General features: G+C 57.1%; 1 protein-coding gene across 1 annotated transcript in view; it reads right to left on the reverse strand.

Annotated features, from left to right (window-relative positions):
- lamb2l (laminin, beta 2-like) overlaps window positions 1-25,713 on the reverse strand; it is a 242,899-nt gene that overhangs the window by 106,062 nt on the left and 111,124 nt on the right.

Genomic DNA, 25,713 nt, shown 5'->3' on the forward strand with positions numbered 1-25,713 from the left:
AAGCCAGTGAAACTCACATTCTGGTAGTGAAGCTCGTGTGGATACAGGCACCATGATAACCTAGCCGTTAGTGTAATGCTTTAAAGTGTTTGTGATCTGAGTTCAATTCCACCGCTGTCTGTAAGGAGTTTGCACGTTCTCACTGCGATTGTGTTTCCTCTGGGAGTCAAAGGTTCAAATTGCATTTATTACAAAGTATGTATGCAGTGAGCAACCGCGAGATTCCTCTTCCCATACACAGCCACAAAACAAAGAAAACCATTCAAAGGAGAACATCAACCCCTCTCCAATGCGCAAATCTCAGAATATAAAACACTGAGCCGTAAATCAACCAACCAGTCCAGGCGTATTCCCTCCCACGTTCTCAAACTTACTTACCCTAGGGTAGGCTAATAAGACCTAGGAAATTGGTGGTAACCTGGTAAGCTTCATTAAGTTATCGATGTACTGTGTAGCCAATGGAAGTGTCGAGACGCTGGCCAGCACATCCTCAGACTGTGTTGGTCATTGAAGCAAACAACACATTTCACTGTGTGTTTTGAGTTTCAAAGTGCATGTGAAGATAAAGATGATTTTATATCTTTATTGGTACCACAGTGGGATTTATAAACAAGGATTTTAAAATGGAGGCCCTGCACACCCTTGCGGAGAGCGGTCAGCTGCTACGTCTCACCAGCAGTTGTTAATGAGAGTCATTACCCTTGTGCTTTCTGTTTCATCTTGTCAAGTTCATACTGACTGGCACAGGTTTTCTGCTTTCGATGATTATTATAATGCAGACTCCCGTTTAGCGCTGATTACCGTGATTTGTCTCACGGTGCTGTTCAGTCGATGCTCTGTTGGAATTCTTATTTTCATCTCAGCATAGGAGTCTGCCGTTCCCCTACACCTGGGTTCAGTCGTTGCCAGTGCTCACTGTGACTGAGTCTGCTGTTCCCCTACACCTGGGTTCAGTCATTGCCACTGCTCACTGTGACAGAGTCTGCCGTTCCCCTACACCTGGGTTCATTTGTTGCCAGTGCTCACTGTGACAGAGTCTGCCGTTCCCCTACACCTGGGTTCAGTCGTTGCCAGTGCTCACTGTGACTGAGTCTGCCACTCTACACCTGGGTTCAGTCGTTGCCAGTGCTCACTGTGACTGAGTCTGCCATTCCCCTACACCTGGGTTCAGTCACTGCCAGGGCTCACTGTGACAGAGTCTGCCGTTCCCCTACACCTGGGTTCAGTCATTGCCACTGCTCACTGTGACAGAGTCTGCCGTTCCCCTACACCTGGGTTCATTTGTTGCCAGTGCTCACTGTGACAGAGTCTGCCGTTCCCCTACACCTGGGTTCAGTCGTTGCCAGTGCTCACTGTGACTGAGTCTGCCATTCCCCTACACCTGGGTTCAGTCGTTGCCAGTGCTCACTGTGATAGAGTCTGCCGTTCCCCTACACCTGGGTTCAGTCATTGCCACTGCTCACTGTGACTGAGTCTGCCGTTCCCCTACACCTGGGTTCAGTCATTGCCAGTGCTCACTGTGACAGAGTCTGCCGTTCCCCTACACCTGGGTTCAGTCATTGCCACTGCTCACTGTGACTGAGTCTGCCGTTCCCCTACACCTGGGTTCATTTGTTGCCAGTGCTCACTGTGACAGAGTCTGCCGTTCCCCTACACCTGGGTTCATTTGTTGCCAGTGCTCACTGTGACAGAGTCTGCCGTTCCCCTACACCTGGGTTCAGTCATTGCCAGTGCTCACTGTGACAGAGTCTGCCGTTCCCCTACACCTGGGTTCAGTCGTTGCCAGTGCTCACTGTGACAGAGTCTGCCGTTCCCCTACACCTGGGTTCAGTCGTTGCCAGTGCTCACTGTGACAGAGTCTGCCGTTCCCCTACACCTGGGTTCAGTCGTTGCCAGTGCTCACTGTGACAGAGTCTGCCGTTCCCCTACACCTGGGTTCAGTCGTTGCCAGTGCTCACTGTGATAGAGTCTGCCGTTCCCCTACACCTGGGTTCAGTCACTGCCAGTGCTCACTGTGATAGAGTCTGCCGTTCCCCTACACCTGGGTTCAGTCGTTGCCAGTGCTCACTGTGACAGAGTCTGCCGTTCCCCTACACCTGGGTTCAGTCGTTGCCAGTGCTCACTGTGACTGAGTCTGCTGTTCCCCTACACCTGGGTTCAGTCATTGCCACTGCTCACTGTGACAGAGTCTGCCGTTCCCCTACACCTGGGTTCATTTGTTGCCAGTGCTCACTGTGACAGAGTCTGCCGTTCCCCTACACCTGGGTTCAGTCGTTGCCAGTGCTCACTGTGACTGAGTCTGCCACTCTACACCTGGGTTCAGTCGTTGCCAGTGCTCACTGTGACTGAGTCTGCCATTCCCCTACACCTGGGTTCAGTCACTGCCAGGGCTCACTGTGACAGAGTCTGCCGTTCCCCTACACCTGGGTTCAGTCATTGCCACTGCTCACTGTGACAGAGTCTGCCGTTCCCCTACACCTGGGTTCATTTGTTGCCAGTGCTCACTGTGACAGAGTCTGCCGTTCCCCTACACCTGGGTTCAGTCGTTGCCAGTGCTCACTGTGACTGAGTCTGCCATTCCCCTACACCTGGGTTCAGTCGTTGCCAGTGCTCACTGTGATAGAGTCTGCCGTTCCCCTACACCTGGGTTCAGTCATTGCCACTGCTCACTGTGACTGAGTCTGCCGTTCCCCTACACCTGGGTTCAGTCATTGCCAGTGCTCACTGTGACAGAGTCTGCCGTTCCCCTACACCTGGGTTCAGTCATTGCCACTGCTCACTGTGACTGAGTCTGCCGTTCCCCTACACCTGGGTTCATTTGTTGCCAGTGCTCACTGTGACAGAGTCTGCCGTTCCCCTACACCTGGGTTCATTTGTTGCCAGTGCTCACTGTGACAGAGTCTGCCGTTCCCCTACACCTGGGTTCAGTCATTGCCAGTGCTCACTGTGACAGAGTCTGCCGTTCCCCTACACCTGGGTTCAGTCGTTGCCAGTGCTCACTGTGACAGACTCTGCCGTTCCCCTACACCTGGGTTCAGTCGTTGCCAGTGCTCACTGTGACAGAGTCTGCCGTTCCCCTACACCTGGGTTCAGTCGTTGCCAGTGCTCACTGTGACAGAGTCTGCCGTTCCCCTACACCTGGGTTCAGTCGTTGCCAGTGCTCACTGTGATAGAGTCTGCCGTTCCCCTACACCTGGGTTCAGTCACTGCCAGTGCTCACTGTGATAGAGTCTGCCGTTCCCCTACACCTGGGTTCAGTCGTTGCCAGTGCTCACTGTGACAGAGTCTGCCGTTCCCCTACACCTGGGTTCAGTCGTTGCCAGTGCTCACTGTGACTGAGTCTGCCGTTCCCCTACACCTGGGTTCAGTCGTTGCCAGTGCTCACTGTGACTGAGTCTGCCGTTCCCCTACACCTGGGTTCAGTCATTGCCAGTGCTCACTGTGACAGAGTCTGCCGTTCCCCTACACCTGGGTTCAGTCATTGCCACTGCTCACTGTGACTGAGTCTGCCGTTCCCCTACACCTGGGTTCATTTGTTGCCAGTGCTCACTGTGACAGAGTCTGCCGTTCCCCTACACCTGGGTTCAGTCGTTGCCAGTGCTCACTGTGATAGAGTCTGCCGTTCCCCTACACCTGGGTTCAGTCGTTGCCAGTGCTCACTGTGACAGAGTCTGCCGTTCCCCTACACCTGGGTTCAGTCGTTGCCAGTGCTCACTGTGACAGAGTCTGCCGTTCCCCTACACCTGGGTTCATTTGTTGCCAGTGCTCACTGTGACAGAGTCTGCCGTTCCCCTACACCTGGGTTCAGTCGTTGCCAGTGCTCACTGTGACTGAGTCTGCCGTTCCCCTACACCTGGGTTCAGTCGTTGCCAGTGCTCACTGTGACTGAGTCTGCCGTTCCCCTACACCTGGGTTCAGTCATTGCCAGTGCTCACTGTGACAGAGTCTGCCGTTCCCCTACACCTGGGTTCAGTCATTGCCAGTGCTCACTGTGACAGAGTCTGCCGTTCCCCTACACCTGGGTTCAGTCATTGCCAGTGCTCACTGTGACAGAGTCTGCCACTCTACACCTGGGTTCAGTCACTGCCAGTTCTCACTGTGACAGAGTCTGCCGTTCCCCTACACCTGGGTTCAGTCATTGCCAGTGCTCACTGTGACAGAGTCTGCCGTTCCCCTACACCTGGGTTCAGTCATTGCCAGTGCTCACTGTGACAGAGTCTGCCGTTCCCCTACACCTGGGTTCAGTCATTGCCAGTGCTCACTGTGACAGAGTCTGCCACTCTACACCTGGGTTCAGTCACTGCCAGTTCTCACTGTGACAGAGTCTGCCGTTCCCCTACACCTGGGTTCAGTCATTGCCAGTGCTCACTGTGACAGAGTCTGCCGTTCCCCTACACCTGGGTTCAGTCGTTGCCAGTGCTCACTGTGACAGAGTCTGCTGTTCCCCTACACCTGGGTTCAGTCGTTGCCAGTGCTCACTGTGACTGAGTCTACCGTTCCCCTACACCTGGGTTCAGTCGTTGCCAGTGCTCACTGTGACTGAGTCTACCGTTCCCCTACACCTGGGTTCAGTCATTGCCAGTGCTCACTGTGACACTGTGACACTGCGTCAGCACTGCATTTTCAGCAGGAGGGAAGCTGGGAACAGTGAGGTCCCAGGGAACAGAGGTTTGCGTGAGCTGAATTTGCCAAAGCCTACTGCTGACCTTCTAATCTCAATAACCCGGGCTGGGGATCTTGGACAGTGGGTCTGTCAGCTTAAGTGAATTCTTCTTGGCAGAAGAGGGTATCGAGGTGGGGTAGGCAGGGAGGGGCAACAGGAGGACACTGGGACTGTGGCAAATGATTTCTGCTTTGGAAGTACATCATACACATCAGAGGGCAATTAAAATAGGCGTATGGAAGGCTGGGTGGGAGGGAAAAGTTAGACTGATCTTAGAGTAGGTTAAAGGGTTAACACAACATTAAATGGAAAGAAAATACAGAAATCTGAGGTGCAAAGGAACTTCAGAGTTCTTGTGCAGGATTCGCTAAAGGTTAATTTGCAAGTTGAGTCTGTGGTAGGGAACACAAACGTGATGAAAGCAATAATTTTGAGTGGACTAGAATGTAAGACTCTTTAAAGCACTGGTGAGGCCTCATGGAGTATTGTGAGCTGTTTTGGCCCCTTATCTTAGAAAAGACGTGCCGAAACTGGAGAGGGTTCAAATGAGGTTCATGAAAATGATTCCAGGATTGAATGTCTTGTCATATGAAAAGTGTTTGATGGCTTTGGGCCTGTATTCACTAGAAGAATGAGGGGTGACTGCATTGAAACCTATTGAATGGTGAAAGGCCTTGATAGAGTGGATGTGGAGAGGATGTTTCCTATAGTGGGGGGGTCTAGGACCAGAGGACACAGATAGAGTGGATGTGGAGAGGATGTTTCCTATAGTGGGGGAGTCTAGGACCAGAGGACACAGATAGAGTGGATGTGGAGGGGATGTTTCCTATAGTGGGGGAGTCTAGGACCAGAGGACACAGATAGAGTGGATGTGGAGAGGATGTTTCCTATAGTGGGGGAGTCTAGGACCAGAGGACACAGATAGAGTGGATGTGGAGAGGATGTTTCCTATAGTGGGGGAGTCTAGGACCAGAGGACACAGATAGAGTGGATGTGGAGAGGATGTTTCCTATAGTGGGAAAGTCTAGGGCCAGAGGACACAGATAGAGTGGATGTGGAGAGGATGTTTCCTATAGTGGGGGAGTCTAGGACCAGAGGACACAGATAGAGTGGATGTGGAGAGGATGTTTCCTATAGTGGGAAAGTCTAGGGCCAGAGGACACAGATAGAGTGGATGTGGAGAGAATGTTTCCTATAGTGGGGGAGTCTAGGACCAGAGGACACAAATAGAGTGGATGTGGAGAGGATGTTTCCCATAGTGGGGGAGTCTAGGACCAGAGGACACAGATAGAGTGGATGTGAAGAGGATGTTTCCTACAGTGGGGGAGTCTAGGACCAGAGGACACAGATAGAGTGGATGTGGAGAGGATGTTTCCTATAGTGGGTGAGTCATGGACCAGAGGGCACAGATAGAGTGGATGTGGAGAGGATGTTTCCTATAGTGGGTGAGTCATGGACCAGAGGACACAGATAGAGTGGATGTGGAGAGGATGTTTCCTATAGTGGGGGAGACTAGGACCAGAGGACACAGTTAGAGTGGATGTGGAGAGGATGTTTCCTATAGTGGGGGAGTCTAGGACCAGAGGACACAGATAGAGTGGATGTGGAGAGGATGTTTCCTATAGTAGGGGAGTCTAGGACCAGAGGACACAGATAGAGTGGATGTGGAGAGGATGTTTCCTATAGTGGGTGCGTAATGGACCAGAGGGCACAGATAGAGTGGATGTGGAGAGGATGTTTCCTATAGTGGGAAAGTCTAGGGCCAGAGGACACAGATAGAGTGGATGTGGAGAGAATGTTTCCTATAGTGGGGGAGTCTAGGACCAGAGGACACAGATAGAGTGGATGTGGAGAGGATGTTTCCTATAGTAGGGGAGTCTAGGACCAGAGGACACAGTTAGAGTGGATGTGGAGAGGATGTTTCCTATAGTAGGGGAGTCTAGGACCAGAGGACACAGATAGAGTGGATGTGGAGAGGATGTTTCCTATAGTGGGTGAGTCATGGACCAGAGGGCACAGATAGAGTGGATGTGGAGAGGATGTTTCCTATAGTGGGGGAGTCATGGACCAGAGGACACAGCCTCAGAAGAGAAGGGTGTCCTTTTAGAACTGAGATGAGGAGGAATTTCTTTAGCCAGGGAGTGGTGAATCTGTGGAATTCTTTGTCATAGGTAGCTGTGGAGGCCAAATCTTTATTCATATTTAAGGCAGAGGCTAATAGATTATTGATTGGTCTGACATGAAGGGATACAGAGAGGGCAGGAGATTGGGGCTGAGAGGAAAATTGGATCAGCCATGATGAAATGGTGGACTTGATGGGCCAAATGGCCTAATTTTGCTCCTATATCTGATGGTCTTATGGGCTTTGGTCCCTACAGAACACACAGCTATCAGCTGTAGCTCCGAGAAACTGTTTGCACATGACATTGGCCTCACCCTGGGTCACAGCTTTGACAGGTGGGGGTAGCTGGTGGGTCTCCGACCCCAGTGAGATAGCGACATGCCTGTCCTAGCATGCCAAGTCAGACTGGGCTGATAAGATCTACAGTGCAACACTCTATAGAGAGCAAAAAGTATGATGAGGCACAGAAAAAGTCCTGGTAATCCTCTCCAACCAAGGGTGATGCAAGTTTGTGACGACGACTTGTACCACTGGACCTGGACTTGCGAGGTCGAGTGAGTGGAACTCTCCCGCGTGGTTCTTGAGTCAGTGTTGGCTGTGACGGATAATCAACCTTACACTCAGTGGCCACGTTATTAAACACAGTACAGCTTCTCGTTACTGCAATTATCTAATCAGCCAATCGCGTGGCAACAACTCGATGTATAAAAGCATGCAGACATGGTCAAGAGGCTCAGCTGTTGTTCAAACCAAACATCAGAATGGGGAAAGAATATAATCAAAGTGCCCTTGATCATGGAATGATTGTTGGTGCCAGACGGGGTGGTTTGAGTATCTGAGAAACTGCTGATCTGCTGGGATTTTCACACACAACAGTCTCTAGAGTTTACAGAGAATGGTGTGAAAAACATTCAGTGAGAGGCAGTTCTGTGGGTGAAAATGAGAGAGGTCAGAGGAGAATGGTCAGACTGGGTCAAGCTGACAGGAAGGTGACAGTAACTCAAATAACCAGACGTTACAACAGAAGAGCAGCTCTGAATGCACAGCACGTCGAGCCTTGAAGTGGACGGGCTACAGCAGCAGATGACCACGGACACACACTCAGTGGCCACAGGAGCTAGCTAATAAAGTGACCACTGACTGTATAAATAACAACGGATTATATTAAAAGTAAATAATTATATATACATTTTAAAATCTAATAAAGTTAGAGGTTAAAGTACAAATAAAGAATAAAATATGCATACATAAATAAATCCCATCTTGTGTTTACAATGTAAACAGCATTATAAAAGTGGCTTACGGTGTAGTGCAGTGGCGGGAGTAATTATCAAAGAGGGGGGTGTTGTGTACATTGACCCTGGGAAGCTGGAGCCTGTTCTTGTCGTCCAAGCCCTGATGAGGTGTTGTCTGACTATCTGCCTCCTCCACCAACCTCCTGACCACCCCATCTCTTGAAAACTCGGTGCCTCCTACTTCAACCCCTGACTTTAACCTCACCCTCCCACACTGAGCAACATCAACTGTTTATTCCTCTCCATAAATGCTGCCAGGCCTACTGAGTTGCTCCATGGGGCTGGGTCTCACCATGTGATGTGGGAGTGACCGACAGGGGCCCGGCAGGGCTATGCACCGGTGTCCATGGTTACCACACAGCCCCCAGAGAACTGGGGGCCTAACGCCAAGATACAAAAGCTCCTGATTAAAAAACTTGGTGCTCTAGGCCAAGACAAAAGGCACATGACAGGGGAGTGACGTCTACTTGGCACCTTGCCAGACTCACTGACTGAACAAACCTGGCATCAATGCAACCTCTTACAAAGACGCGAATTGTGCTTTTAGTTCAGTTTGCTACTCAATCCCCCCTGTGCCTCAGGCGTGTGACAGACACCAAGGAAGGAACAACCACACCTAACTTGGCCAAGGTCCTCATGATGTGGGCTCCTGTGTGGAAAACACAGTGGGTCCTCAGGAGGCTCAGCTCACCGCCCCCACCCACCCGCCCATCAGCGTCCGACACCTCAACCGTGAGATGTCAGGTAGCGGGGGGAGAGTTCGCATCAGCTATTAATGAGTACACCAAGGTCAGAGACAAAGAGGTGAACTGTGAGGTCACGAAGGTCAGCGTCAGAGAGGTGAACTGTGAGAGGTCACGAGGTCATAGAGTGGTGAACTGTGAGAGGTCACGAAGGTCAGGGGCAGAGTGGTGAACTAACAGAGGTATATAAGACATGAGGGTCAGACACAGAGTGCTAAAGCAGGTGGACAAGTTGGAGGCAGCAGAACACTGCATTCACAATGGCCGTAGGACCGACTCGTATGACACAAAACTACTATGCCACACCAACAGCTTTTGGACTGCCTGGTGAAGGAAGCCGTTGAAATAAACCTAGAACCGTAGAACATCACAGCACAGAAACAGGCCTTTTGGCCCTTCTTGGCTGTGCCGAACCATTTTTCTGCCTCGTCCCACTGACCTGCACCTGGGCCATATCCCTCCAAACCCCTCTCATCCATATACCTGTCCTAAGTTTTTCTTAAATGTCAAAAGTGAGCCCGCATTCACCACTTCATCTGGCAACTCATTCCACACTCCCACCACTAGAGTAATAGAATTTTAACTAAGTTAAAGGTCTTGTTCTAAGTAAGAGCTGGGATTTGATTGAAACAAGGTGGGAGAGCAGAAACCTGATTGGACAAATTCCAACCAATCAGGAGAGATGGGCTACAGGGACAGATTATTACCACTGGACTAGACATGCCCAGGCATCATCCCTGAAGAAGATGGCAGAGTTTGTCATCGAAGCGTCAGTTATAATCAATACCTGTTCATGGCTGGAAGCCCGAGGCAGAGGTTTACATTAGTGGTGTTATGTTTGTAACTGCAGAAACTAATCAAAAGAAAGACGCAGGAGCCAGGAGAGTCCTGACAATGTGTCTCAGCCCAAAACATCAACTGCTAACTCTTTCCCATAGATGCTGCCTGGCCTGCTGAGTTCTTCCAGCATTTTGTGTGTGTTGCTCGGATTTCCAGCAACTGCAGGTTTTCTCTTGCTTGTGATCGATTTTGACTACTTCAATTCTCTTCAGTGAGGAGCTCGCCAATGACGAATGCCTTTCAGGTACTTACAGTACCGTGCAAAAGCCCTTGGCACGTATACATAGCCAGGGTGCCCAAGACTTTTACACAGTGCCGTGATCATTTTATCTATTGCACTGTACTGCTGTCTCAAAAATATTTCATGACAGATGTGGGAGGTGATAAACCTGATTCTGATCCGGGTCTCTATGTGGACTGAGAGTGGGAAGGGGACAGGGAGAGGGGAATTGTGGTTAGGAAGACGGGAAGGGAGTGGGAAGCACCAGAGAGACATTCTGTAACCATCAATAAACCAGTCGTTTGGAATCAAATGACTTTGCCTGGTGTCTCAGCACTGGGTGAGTCTGCACCCATGCCACCCCCACCCCTGACTCTCCTTCTCTGCCCCCTGTCCCACACCCCTCCCACGGCACCCTCGCCATTCCCAACATCCTTTGCTTCCCCCAGATTTACAAACTTGTTCTGCATCTCTCTCTGTGATCACACAGGTTTCCTCTGGAAGCTCCCGTTTCCTCGCACAATCAGAGAGGTGTGGATTAGTACGTTGTGGACATGCTATTTTGGCACTGGAAGAGTTTCAATGCTTGTGGGCTGCCCCCAGAACCGGCTCAGCTGTGTTGGTTGTCGATGCAAACTATGCATTTCACTGCATGTTTCAACGTACAAGTGGTAAATACAACTAATCTTTACAATCTTTAAATCCTTAAAGCCTTAGAAAAACATTAGAGGCATGGATAAAGTGGACAGTGCGGGGCATAGGAGACCAAAATTAGGGTGGGGGGGCAAGTTTTAAAAGGGCCTGAGAGGATGGTGAGTATATGAAATGAGCTGCAGGGCAAGTGGTTGAGGCAGACGCGATGGTGTTGTGGTGCTCTGGGGTGGGGTGGGGTGGGGGGTGTGGTTGACAGCCCACCCCACCAGCTTTCCTAATGACCACTGCTATTTACTGTTCTTGTGCTAAAGTGCTTTCATGGGATTATGGTGGAATGTCCAAGTTCATTTATTGTTACATTTTAGTTCCACGTCCCATTCCCATTCCGAGATATCCATCCATGGCCTCCTTCACTGTTGTGATGAGGCCACAGTTAGGTTGGAGGAACATCACCTTATATTCCGTTTGGTTGGAGGAACATCACTTTATATTCCGTTTTGTTGGAGGAACATCACCTTATATTCCGTTTGGTTGGAGGAACATCACCTTATATTCCGTTTTATTGGAGGAACATCACCTTATATTCCGTTTGGTTGGAGGAACATCACTTTATATTCCGTTTGGTTGGAGGAACATCACCTTATATTCCGTTTGGTTGGAGGAACATCACCTTATATTCCGTTTGGTTGGAGGAACATCACTTTATATTCCGTTTGGTTGGAGGAACATCACCTTATATTCCGTTTGGTTGGAGGAACATCACTTTATATTCCGTTTGGTTGGAGGAACATCACTTTATATTCCGTTTGGTTGGAGGAACATCACTTTATATTCCGTTTGGTTGGAGGAACATCACCTTATATTCCGTTTGGTTGGAGGAACATCACTTTATATTCCGTTTTGTTGGAGGAACATCACCTTATATTCCGTTTGGTTGGAGGAACATCACTTTATATTCCGTTTTGTTGGAGGAACATCACCTTATATTCCGTTTGGTTGGAGGAACATCACCTTATATTCCGTTTTGTTGGAGGAACATCACTTTATATTCCGTTTGGTTGGAGGAACATCACTTTATATTCCGTTTGGTTGGAGGAACATCACCTTATATTCCGTTTGGTTGGAGGAACATCACTTTATATTCCGTTTGGTTGGAGGAACATCACCTTATATTCCGTTTGGTTGGAGGAACATCACTTTATATTCCGTTTGGTTGGAGGAACATCACCTTATATTCCGTTTGGTTGGAGGAACATCACCTTATATTCCGTTTGGTTGGAGGAACATCACCTTATATTCCGTTTGGTTGGAGGAACATCACTTTATATTCCGTTTTGTTGGAGGAACATCACCTTATATTCCGTTTGGTTGGAGGAACATCACCTTATATTCCGTTTGGTTGGAGGAACATCACCTTATATTCCGTTTGGTTGGAGGAACATCACCTTATATTCCGTTTGGTTGGAGGAACATCACCTTATATTCCGTTTGGTTGGAGGAACATCACTTTATATTCCGTTTTGTTGGAGGAACATCACCTTATATTCCGTTTTGTTGGAGGAACATCACCTTATATTCCGTTTGGTTGGAGGAACATCACCTTATATTCCGTTTGGTTGGAGGAACATCACCTTATATTCCGTTTGGTTGGAGGAACATCACTTTATATTCCGTTTTGTTGGAGGAACATCACCTTATATTCCGTTTTGTTGGAGGAACATCATCTTATATTCCGTTTTGTTGGAGGAACATCATCTTATATTCCGTTTTGTTGGAGGAACATCATCTTATATTCCGTTTTGTTGGAGCATATATGTCAAACTCAAGGCCCGCGGGCCAAATCCGGCCCGCGGTGGAATTATCTTTGGCCCGCGAGATAATATCTAATTACTATTAAAGCTGGCCCCAGTAATCGAAGCGCCTATGGCGTATGATATAGCTAATGCTGAGTTTATTCAGGTACCAGGTTTTCAGGGTTTTTCGTGTTTATTCGGCAGTCTTGCTCGGCAGTCTTCTTCATAAGAAACGGAATTTGTAAAGTGAAACACTTTGTAGTTATAGCAGAGACTGAGACACATGAGAGCAGGCTGAAAAAACGGAGGCAACGAAAGCTGCGTTCGCACGCATCCGACTGATCTGGCCCGCATGAAGCTGCATTTTGCTCAATCCGGCCCGTGACCTAAAATGAGTTTGACACCCCTGGGTTGGAGGAACAACACTTTATATTCCGTTTTATTGGAGGAACATCACCTTATATTCCGTTTGGGTAGCTTTCAACCTGACAGCATGAACATTCATTTCTCAAACTTCTGGTAACGCCCCCCCAACCCACCCCCCTCCTTCTCCATTTCCTATCCCCTCTTTCCCTCCTTCACCTTACCTCCTCGCCCACCCATTACCTCCCTCTGGTGCTCCTCGTCCTTTTCCTTTCTTCCGTGGCTTCTGTCTCTTTCACTAATCAACTTCCCAGCTCTTTACTTCATCCCTCCCCCTCCAGGTTTCACCTACCTCCTGGTGCTTCTCTCTCCCCTCCCCCTCAACCTTTTAAATCTACTCCTCCGCTTTTTCTCTCCAGTCCTGGTCCGAAACCTCGTCTGTACTTTTCCCATAGATGCTGCCTTGCCTGCTGAGTTCCTCCATTGTGTGTGTGTGTTGCTCAGATTTCCAGTGTCTGCAGATCTTCTCTCGTTTGTGAGGTAGATGGAGGGGTGGGGTTTTGAGGGATACGGGCTAGACGCAGGAAATTAGGATTAGCTGGCTGGGCAATGTGGTCAATTGGGCCGGAGGGCCTGTGTCCCCGTGGAACGGCTATACATGCCGAGAGCTGATCGTTGTCGTGGCAATCCCTCGAGGCCGAGGATGATAGTCTTCGTTCCGTTGATCTATCACAGAGTGAAGACGCTGTGTGTGTATTTGTTTAACGTGTACTTCATGTTGCACTCCAAGAAGCACACGATACTTCACAAACCAACCAACTGATTCCAGTGGCATGGAAACCTCGCTGAGAGCTGGTTAGTGGGATCTGTGTAGGTGGATACAGTGGTGGGTTTGGACATGATGATGGGCTGAGGGGCCCGTTTTAGACTCTCGTTATCCAGCCCCTGTACTGAGCGCTCCTGAACACCGTGGGTTACAGGCTCTCGTGGAATGCAAGGACTGACATGAAGAATGTGCAATCTCACAGCAGTGGCTGCCCCAGGGTGAATACTCCAGTCCACTCCCCACTATTAAGCACATCTACATGGAGCACGGCCACAAGGAAAGCAGGGATCCCAGCACCCGGGCCACGCTCTCTCACTGTCACCATCAGGGATCCCAGCACCCGGGCCACGCTCTCTCACTGTCACCATCAGGGACCCCAGCACCCGGGCCAGTCTGTCTCACTGTCACCATCAGGGACTCCAGCACCCGGGCCACGCTCTCTCACTGTCACCATCAGGGATCCCAGCACCCGGGCCACGCTCTCTCACTGTCACCATCAGGGATCCCAGCACCCGCGCCACGCTCTCTCACTGTCACCATCAGGGACCCCAGCACCCGGGCCACGCTCTCTCACTGTCACCATCAGGGACCCCAGCACCCGGGCCACGCTCTCTCACTGTCACCATCAGGGATCCCAGCACCCGGGCCACGCTCTCTCACTGTCACCATCAGGGACCCCAGCACCCGGGCCACGCTCTCTCACTGTCACCATCAGGGACCCCAGCACCCGGGCCACGCTCTCTCACTGTCACCATCAGCGACCCCAGCACCCGAGCCAGTCTGTCTCACTGTCACCATCAGGGACCCCAGCACCCGGGCCACACTCTCTCACTGTCACCATCAGCGACCCCAGCACCTGGGCCACACTCTCTCACTGTCACCATCAGGGACCCCAGCACCCGGGCCACACTCTCTCACTGTCACCATCAGCGACCCCAGCACCTGGGCCACACTCTCTCACTGTCACCATCAGCGACCCCAGCACCCGAGCCACGGTCTCTCACTGTCACCATCAGGTACCCCAGCACCCGGGCCACGCTCTCTCACTGTCACCATCAGGGACCCCAGCACCCGGGCCACGCTCTCTCACTGTCACCATCAGGGACCCCAGCACCCCGGCCACGCTCTCTCACTGTCACCATCAGGTACCCCAGCACCCGGGCCACGCTCTCTCACTGTCACCATCAGGGACCCCAGCACCCGGGCCACACTCTCTCACTGTCACCATCAGCGACCCCAGCACCCGGGCCACGCTCTCTCACTGTCACCATCAGCGACCCCAGCACCCGGGCCAGGCTCTCTCACTGTCACCATCAGGGACCCAGCACCCGGGCCACGCTCTCTCACTGTCACCATCAGGGATCCCAGCACCCGGGCCAGTCTCTCTCACTGTCACCATCAGGGACCCAGCACCCGGGCCAGGCTCTCTCACTGTCACCATCAGGGACCCCAGCACCCGGGCCACACACTCTCACTGTCACCATCAGCGACCCCAGCACCCGGGCCACGCTCTCTCACTGTCACCATCAGGGACCCCAGCACCTGGGCCACGCTCTCTCACTGTCACCATCAGGGATCCCAGCACCCGGGCCAGGCTCTCTCACTGTCACCATCAGGGACCCCAGCACCCGGGCCACACACTCTCACTGTCACCATTAGGGACCCCAGCACCTGGGCCACGCTCTCTCACTGTCACCATCAGGGACCCCAGCACCCGGGCCACACTCTCTCACTGTCACCATCAGCGACCCCAGCACCCGGGCCAGGCTGTCTCACTGTCACCATCAGGGACCCCAGCACCCGGGCCACGCTCTCTCACTGTCACCATTCAGGGACCCCAGCATCCGGGCAACGCTCTCTCACTGTCACCATCAGGGACACCAGCACCCGGGCCACGCTCTCTCACTGTCACCATCAGGGACCCCAGCACCCGGGCCACGCTCTCTCACTGTCACCATCAGGGATCCCAGCACCCGGGCCAGGCTCTCTCACTGTCACCATCAGGGACCCCAGCACCCGGGCCACACACTCTCACTGTCACCATCAGGGACCCCAGCACCTGGGCCACGCTCTCTCACTGTCACCATCAGGGACCCCAGCACCCGGGCCACGCTCTCTCACTGTCACCATCAGCGACCCCAGCACCCGGGCCAGGCTGTCTCACTGTCACCATCAGGGACCCCAGCACCCGGGCCACGCTCTCTCACTGTCACCATCAGGGACCCCAGCATCCGGGCAACGCTCTCTCACTGTCACCATCAGGGACCCCAGCACCCGAGCCACACTCTCTCACTGTCACCATCAGCGACCCCAGCACCCGGGCCACGCTCTCTCACTGTCACCATCAGGGACCCCAGCACCCGGGCCACACACTCTCACTGTCACCATCAGGGACCCCAGCACCCGGGCCACGCTCTCTCACTGTCACCATCAGGGACCCCAGCACCCGGGCCACGGTCTCTCACTGTCACCATCAGGGATCCCAGCACCCGGGCCACGGTCTCTCACTGTCACCATCAGGGACACCAGCACCCGGGCCACGCTCTCTCACTGTCACCATCAGCGACCCCAGCACCCGGGCCACGGTCTCTCACTGTCACCATCAGGGACCCCAGCACCCGGGCCACGCTCTCTCACTGTCACCATCAGCGACCCCAGCACCCGGGCCACGGTCTCTCACTGTCACCATCAGGGACCCCAGCACCCGGGCCACGCTCTCTCACTGTCACCATCAGGGACCCCAGCACCCCAGCCATGCTCTCTCACTGTCACCATCAGGGACCCCAGCACCCGGGCCACGCTCTCTCACTGTCACCATCAGGGATCCCAGCACCCGGGCCACGCTCTCTCACTGTCACCATCAGGGACCCCAGCACCCTGGCCACGCTCTCTCACTGTCACCATCAGCGACCCCAGCACCTGGGCCACGCTCTCTCACTGTCACCATCAGCGACCCCAGCACCTGGGCCAGGCTGTCTCACTGTCACCATCAGGGACCCCAGCACCCGGGCCACGGTCTCTCACTGTCACCATCAGGGATCCCAGCACCCGGGCCACGCTCTCTCACTGTCACCATCAGGGACCCCAGCACCCTGGCCACGCTCTCTCACTGTCACCATCAGCGACCCCAGCACCTGGGCCACGCTCTCTCACTGTCACCATCAGCGACCCCAGCACCTGGGCCAGGCTGTCTCACTGTCACCATCAGGGACCCCAGCACCCGGGCCACGGTCTCTCACTGTCACCATCAGGGACCCCAGCACCCGGGCCACACACTCTCACTGTCACCATCAGCGACCCCAGCACCCGGGCCACGCTCTCTCACTGTCACCATCAGGGACACCAGCACCCGGGCCACGCTCTCTCACTGTCACCATCAGGGACCCCAGCACCCGGGCCACGCTCTCTCACTGTCACCATCAGGGACCCCAGCACCCGGGCCACGGTCTCTCACTGTCACCATCAGGGATCCCAGCACCCGGGCCACGGTCTCTCACTGTCACCATCAGGGACCCCAGCACCCGGGCCACGCTCTCTCACTGTCACCATCAGCGACCCCAGCACCCGGGCCACGGTCTCTCACTGTCACCATCAGGGACCCCAGCACCCGGGCCACGCTCTCTCACTGTCACCATCAGCGACCCCAGCACCCGGGCCACGGTCTCTCACTGTCACCATCAGGGACCCCAGCACCCGGGCCACGCTCTCTCACTGTCACCATCAGCGACCCCAGCACCCGGGCCACGGTCTCTCACTGTCACCATCAGGGACCCCAGCACCCGGGCCACGCTCTCTCACTGTCACCATCAGGGATCCCAGCACCCGGGCCACGCTCTCTCACTGTCACCATCAGGGACCCCAGCACCCTGGCCACGCTCTCTCACTGTCACCATCAGCGACCCCAGCACCTGGGCCACGCTCTCTCACTGTCACCATCAGCGACCCCAGCACCTGGGCCAGGCTGTCTCACTGTCACCATCAGGGACCCCAGCACCCGGGCCACGGTCTCTCACTGTCACCATCAGGGATCCCAGCACCCGGGCCACGCTCTCTCACTGTCACCATCAGGGACCCCAGCACCCTGGCCACGCTCTCTCACTGTCACCATCAGCGACCCCAGCACCTGGGCCACGCTCTCTCACTGTCACCATCAGCGACCCCAGCACCTGGGCCAGGCTGTCTCACTGTCACCATCAGGGACCCCAGCACCCGGGCCACGGTCTCTCACTGTCACCATCAGGGACCCCAGCACCCGGGCCACACACTCTCACTGTCACCATCAGCGACCCCAGCACCCGGGCCACGCTCTCTCACTGTCACCATCAGGGACACCAGCACCCGGGCCACGCTCTCTCACTGTCACCATCAGGGACCCCAGCACCCGGGCCACGCTCTCTCACTGTCACCATCAGCGACCCCAGAACCCGGGCCACGCTCTCTCACTGTCACCATCAGGGACACCAGCACCCGGGCCACGGTCTCTCACTGTCACCATCAGGGACCCCAGCACCCGGGCCATGCTCTCTCACTGTCACCATCAGGGACCCCAGCATCCGGGCAACGCTCTCTCACTGTCACCATCAGCGACCCCAGCACCCGGGCCACGGTCTCTCACTGTCACCATCAGCGACCCCAGCACCCGGGCCACGGTCTCTCACTGTCACCATCAGCGACCCCAGCACCCGGGCCACGGTCTCTCACTGTCACCATCAGGGACCCCAGCATCCGGGCAACGCTCTCTCACTGTCACCATCAGCGACCCCAGCACCCGGGCCACGCTCTCTCACTGTCACCATCAGCGACCCCAGCACCTGGGCCAGGCTGTCTCACTGTCACCATCAGGGACCCCAGCACCCCGGCCACGCTCTCTCACTGTCACCATCAGCGACCCCAGCACCCGGGCCACGGTCTCTCACTGTCACCATCAGGGACCCCAGCACCCTGGCCACGGTCTCTCACTGTCACCATCAGGGACCCCAGCACCCGGGCCACACTCTCTCACTGTCACCATCAGGGATCCCAGCACCCGGGCCACACTCTCTCACTGTCACCATCAGGGACCCCAGCACCCTGGCCACGGTCTCTCACTGTCACCATCAGGGACCCCAGCACCCGGGCCACGCTCTCTCACTGTCACCATCAGCGACCCCAGCACCCGGGCCACACTCTCTCACTGTCACCATCAGGGACCCCAGCACCCGGGCCACGCTCTCTCACTGTCACCATCAGGGACCCCAGCACCCGGGCCAGTCTGTCTCACTGTCACCATCAGGGACTCCAGCACCCGGGCCACGCTCTCTCACTGTCACCATCAGGGATCCCAGCACCCGGGCCACGCTCTCTCACTGTCACCATCAGGGATCCCAGCACCCGGGCCACGCTCTCTCACTGTCACCATCAGGGACCCCAGCACCCGGGCCACGGTCTCTCACTGTCACCATCAGGGACCCCAGCACCCGGGCCACGCTCTCTCACTGTCACCATCAGGGATCCCAGCACCCGGGCCACGCTCTCTCACTGTCACCATCAGGGACCCCAGCACCCGGGCCACGCTCTCTCACTGTCACCATCAGGGATCCCAGCACCCGGGCCACGCTCTCTCACTGTCACCATCAGGGACTCCAGCACCCGGGCCACGCTCTCTCACTGTCACCATCAGCGACCCCAGCACCCGAGCCAGTCTGTCTCACTGTCACCATCAGGGACCCCAGCACCCGGGCCACACTCTCTCACTGTCACCATCAGCGACCCCAGCACCCGAGCCACGGTCTCTCACTGTCACCATCAGGTACCCCAGCACCCGGGCCACGCTCTCTCACTGTCACCATCAGGGACCCCAGCACCCGGGCCACGCTCTCTCACTGTCACCATCAGGGACCCCAGCACCCCGGCCACGCTCTCTCACTGTCACCATCAGGTACCCCAGCACCCGGGCCACGCTCTCTCACTGTCACCATCAGGGACCCCAGCACCCGGGCCACACTCTCTCACTGTCACCATCAGCGACCCCAGAACCCGGGCCACGCTCTCTCACTGTCACCATCAGGGACACCAGCACCCGGGCCAGGCTCTCTCACTGTCACCATCAGGGACCCCAGCACCCGGGCCACGGTCTCTCACTGTCACCATCAGGGACCCCAGCACCCGGGCCACGCTCTCTCACTGTCACCATCAGGGACCCCAGCACCCGGGCCACGGTCTCTCACTGTCACCATCAGGGACCCCAGCACCCGGGCCACGCTCTCTCACTGTCACCATCAGGGATCCCAGCACCCGGGCCACGCTCTCTCACTGTCACCATCAGGGACCCCAGCACCCGGGCCAGTCTGTCTCACTGTCACCATCAGCGACCCCAGCACCCGGGCCACGCTCTCTCACTGTCACCATCAGGTACCCCAGCACCCGGGCCACGCTCTCTCACTGTCACCATCAGGGACCCCAGCACCCCGGCCACGCTCTCTCACTGTCACCATCAGCAACCCCAGCACCCGGGCCACGCTCTCTCACTGTCACCATCAGGGACCCCAGCACCCGGGCCACGCTCTCTCACTGTCACCATCAGGGACCCCAGCACCCCGGCCACGCTCTCTCACTGTCACCATCAGGGACCCCAGCACCCCGGCCACGCTCTCTCACTGTCACCATCAGGGACCCCAGCACCCGGGCCACGCTCTCTCACTGTCACCATCAGGGACCCCAGCACCCCGGCCACGCTCTTTCACTGTCACCATCAGCGACCCCAGCACCCCGGCCACGCTCTCTCACTGTCACCATCAGGTACCCCAGCACCCGGGCCACGCTCTCTCACTGTCACCATCAGCGACCCCAGCACCCGGGCCAGGCTCTCTCACTGTCACCATCAGGGACCCAGCACCCGGGCCACGCTCTCTCACTGTCACCATCAGGGATCCCAGCACCCGGGCCAGGCTCTCTCACTGTCACCATCAGGGACCCAGCACCCGGGCCAGGCTCTCTCACTGTCACCATCAGGGACCCCAGCACCCGGGCCACACACTCTCACTGTCACCATCAGCGACCCCAGCACCCGGGCCACGCTCTCTCACTGTCACCATCAGGGACCCCAGCACCTGGGCCACGCTCTCTCACTGTCACCATCAGGGATCCCAGCACCCGGGCCAGGCTCTCTCACTGTCACCATCAGGGACCCCAGCACCCGGGCCACACACTCTCACTGTCACCATCAGGGACCCCAGCACCTGGGCCACGCTCTCTCACTGTCACCATCAGGGACCCCAGCACCCGGGCCACACTCTCTCACTGTCACCATCAGCGACCCCAGCACCCGGGCCAGGCTGTCTCACTGTCACCATCAGGGACCCCAGCACCCGGGCCACGCTCTCTCACTGTCACCATCAGGGACCCCAGCATCCGGGCAACGCTCTCTCACTGTCACCATCAGGGACACCAGCACCCGGGCCACGCTCTCTCACTGTCACCATCAGGGACCCCAGCACCCGGGCCACGCTCTCTCACTGTCACCATCAGGGATCCCAGCACCCGGGCCAGGCTCTCTCACTGTCACCATCAGGGACCCCAGCACCCGGGCCACACACTCTCACTGTCACCATCAGGGACCCCAGCACCTGGGCCACGCTCTCTCACTGTCACCATCAGGGACCCCAGCACCCGGGCCACGGTCTCTCACTGTCACCATCAGGGACCCCAGCATCCGGGCAACGCTCTCTCACTGTCACCATCAGCAACCCCAGCACCCGGGCCACGCTCTCTCACTGTCACCATCAGCGACCCCAGCACCCGGGCCACGGTCTCTCACTGTCACCATCAGGGACCCCAGCACCCGGGCCAGGCTCTCTCACTGTCACCATCAGGGACCCCAGCACCCCAGCCATGCTCTCTCACTGTCACCATCAGGGACCCCAGCACCCGGGCCACGCTCTCTCACTGTCACCATCAGGGATCCCAGCACCCGGGCCACGCTCTCTCACTGTCACCATCAGGGACCCCAGCACCCTGGCCACGCTCTCTCACTGTCACCATCAGCGACCCCAGAACCCGGGCCACGCTCTCTCACTGTCACCATCAGGGACACCAGCACCCGGGCCAGGCTCTCTCACTGTCACCATCAGGGACCCCAGCACCCGGGCCACGGTCTCTCACTGTCACCATCAGGGACCCCAGCACCCGGGCCACGCTCTCTCACTGTCACCATCAGGGACCCCAGCACCCGGGCCACGGTCTCTCACTGTCACCATCAGGGACCCCAGCACCCGGGCCACGCTCTCTCACTGTCACCATCAGGGATCCCAGCACCCGGGCCACGCTCTCTCACTGTCACCATCAGGGACCCCAGCACCCGGGCCAGTCTGTCTCACTGTCACCATCAGCGACCCCAGCACCCGGGCCACGCTCTCTCACTGTCACCATCAGGTACCCCAGCACCCGGGCCACGCTCTCTCACTGTCACCATCAGGGACCCCAGCACCCCGGCCACGCTCTCTCACTGTCACCATCAGCAACCCCAGCACCCGGGCCACGCTCTCTCACTGTCACCATCAGGGACCCCAGCACCCGGGCCACGCTCTCTCACTGTCACCATCAGGGACCCCAGCACCCCGGCCACGCTCTCTCACTGTCACCATCAGGGACCCCAGCACCCCGGCCACGCTCTCTCACTGTCACCATCAGGGACCCCAGCACCCGGGCCACGCTCTCTCACTGTCACCATCAGGGACCCCAGCACCCCGGCCACGCTCTTTCACTGTCACCATCAGCGACCCCAGCACCCCGGCCACGCTCTCTCACTGTCACCATCAGGTACCCCAGCACCCGGGCCACGCTCTCTCACTGTCACCATCAGCGACCCCAGCACCCGGGCCAGGCTCTCTCACTGTCACCATCAGGGACCCAGCACCCGGGCCACGCTCTCTCACTGTCACCATCAGGGATCCCAGCACCCGGGCCAGGCTCTCTCACTGTCACCATCAGGGACCCAGCACCCGGGCCAGGCTCTCTCACTGTCACCATCAGGGACCCCAGCACCCGGGCCACACACTCTCACTGTCACCATCAGCGACCCCAGCACCCGGGCCACGCTCTCTCACTGTCACCATCAGGGACCCCAGCACCTGGGCCACGCTCTCTCACTGTCACCATCAGGGATCCCAGCACCCGGGCCAGGCTCTCTCACTGTCACCATCAGGGACCCCAGCACCCGGGCCACACACTCTCACTGTCACCATCAGGGACCCCAGCACCTGGGCCACGCTCTCTCACTGTCACCATCAGGGACCCCAGCACCCGGGCCACACTCTCTCACTGTCACCATCAGCGACCCCAGCACCCGGGCCAGGCTGTCTCACTGTCACCATCAGGGACCCCAGCACCCGGGCCACGCTCTCTCACTGTCACCATCAGGGACCCCAGCATCCGGGCAACGCTCTCTCACTGTCACCATCAGGGACACCAGCACCCGGGCCACGCTCTCTCACTGTCACCATCAGGGACCCCAGCACCCTGGCCACGCTCTCTCACTGTCACCATCAGCGACCCCAGAACCCGGGCCACGCTCTCTCACTGTCACCATCAGGGACCCCAGCACCCGGGCCACGCTCTCTCACTGTCACCATCAGGGATCCCAGCACCCGGGCCAGGCTCTCTCACTGTCACCATCAGGGACCCCAGCACCCGGGCCACACACTCTCACTGTCACCATCAGGGACCCCAGCACCTGGGCCACGCTCTCTCACTGTCACCATCAGGGACCCCAGCACCCGGGCCACGGTCTCTCACTGTCACCATCAGGGACCCCAGCATCCGGGCAACGCTCTCTCACTGTCACCATCAGCAACCCCAGCACCCGGGCCACGGTCTCTCACTGTCACCATCAGCGACCCCAGCACCCCGGCCACGCTCTCTCACTGTCACCATCAGCGACCCCAGCACCCGGGCCACGGTCTCTCACTGTCACCATCAGGGACCCCAGCACCCGGGCCAGGCTCTCTCACTGTCACCATCAGGGACCCCAGCACCCCAGCCATGCTCTCTCACTGTCACCATCAGGGACCCCAGCACCCGGGCCACGCTCTCTCACTGTCACCATCAGGGATCCCAGCACCCGGGCCACGCTCTCTCACTGTCACCATCAGGGATCCCAGCACCCGGGCCAGGCTCTCTCACTGTCACCATCAGGGACCCAGCACCCGGGCCAGGCTCTCTCACTGTCACCATCAGGGACCCCAGCACCCGGGCCACACACTCTCACTGTCACCATCAGCGACCCCAGCACCCGGGCCACGCTCTCTCACTGTCACCATCAGGGACCCCAGCACCTGGGCCACGCTCTCTCACTGTCACCATCAGGGATCCCAGCACCCGGGCCAGGCTCTCTCACTGTCACCATCAGGGACCCCAGCACCCGGGCCACACACTCTCACTGTCACCATCAGGGACCCCAGCACCTGGGCCACGCTCTCTCACTGTCACCATCAGGGACCCCAGCACCCGGGCCACACTCTCTCACTGTCACCATCAGCGACCCCAGCACCCGGGCCAGGCTGTCTCACTGTCACCATCAGGGACCCCAGCACCCGGGCCACGCTCTCTCACTGTCACCATCAGGGACCCCAGCATCCGGGGCAACGCTCTCTCACTGTCACCATCAGGGACACCAGCACCCGGGCCACGCTCTCTCACTGTCACCATCAGGGACCCCGGCACCCGGGCCACGCTCTCTCACTGTCACCATCAGGGATCCCAGCACCCGGGCCAGGCTCTCTCACTGTCACCATCAGGGACCCCAGCACCCGGGCCACACACTCTCACTGTCACCATCAGGGACCCCAGCACCTGGGCCACGCTCTCTCACTGTCACCATCAGGGACCCCAGCACCCGGGCCACGGTCTCTCACTGTCACCATCAGGGACCCCAGCATCCGGGCAACGCTCTCTCACTGTCACCATCAGCAACCCCAGCACCCGGGCCACGCTCTCTCACTGTCACCATCAGCGACCCCAGCACCCGGGCCACGGTCTCTCACTGTCACCATCAGGGACCCCAGCACCCGGGCCAGGCTCTCTCACTGTCACCATCAGGGACCCCAGCACCCCAGCCATGCTCTCTCACTGTCACCATCAGGGACCCCAGCACCCGGGCCACGCTCTCTCACTGTCACCATCAGGGATCCCAGCACCCGGGCCACGCTCTCTCACTGTCACCATCAGGGACCCCAGCACCCTGGCCACGCTCTCTCACTGTCACCATCAGCGACCCCAGAACCCGGGCCACGCTCTCTCACTGTCACCATCAGGGACACCAGCACCCGGGCCAGGCTCTCTCACTGTCACCATCAGGGACCCCAGCACCCGGGCCACGGTCTCTCACTGTCACCATCAGGGACCCCAGCACCCGGGCCACGCTCTCTCACTGTCACCATCAGGGACCCCAGCACCCGGGCCACGGTCTCTCACTGTCACCATCAGGGACCCCAGCACCCGGGCCACGCTCTCTCACTGTCACCATCAGGGATCCCAGCACCCGGGCCACGCTCTCTCACTGTCACCATCAGGGACCCCAGCACCCGGGCCAGTCTGTCTCACTGTCACCATCAGCGACCCCAGCACCCGGGCCACGCTCTCTCACTGTCACCATCAGGTACCCCAGCACCCGGGCCACGCTCTCTCACTGTCACCATCAGGGACCCCAGCACCCCGGCCACGCTCTCTCACTGTCACCATCAGCAACCCCAGCACCCGGGCCACGCTCTCTCACTGTCACCATCAGGGACCCCAGCACCCGGGCCACGCTCTCTCACTGTCACCATCAGGGACCCCAGCACCCCGGCCACGCTCTCTCACTGTCACCATCAGGGACCCCAGCACCCCGGCCACGCTCTCTCACTGTCACCATCAGGGACCCCAGCACCCGGGCCACGCTCTCTCACTGTCACCATCAGGGACCCCAGCACCCCGGCCACGCTCTTTCACTGTCACCATCAGCGACCCCAGCACCCCGGCCACGCTCTCTCACTGTCACCATCAGGTACCCCAGCACCCGGGCCACGCTCTCTCACTGTCACCATCAGCGACCCCAGCACCCGGGCCAGGCTCTCTCACTGTCACCATCAGGGACCCAGCACCCGGGCCACGCTCTCTCACTGTCACCATCAGGGATCCCAGCACCCGGGCCAGGCTCTCTCACTGTCACCATCAGGGAC

Source organism: Hemitrygon akajei, chromosome 19 (genome assembly GCF_048418815.1).
Source record: "Hemitrygon akajei chromosome 19, sHemAka1.3, whole genome shotgun sequence".
In the NCBI taxonomy this organism is placed as follows: Eukaryota; Metazoa; Chordata; class Chondrichthyes; order Myliobatiformes; family Dasyatidae; genus Hemitrygon; species Hemitrygon akajei.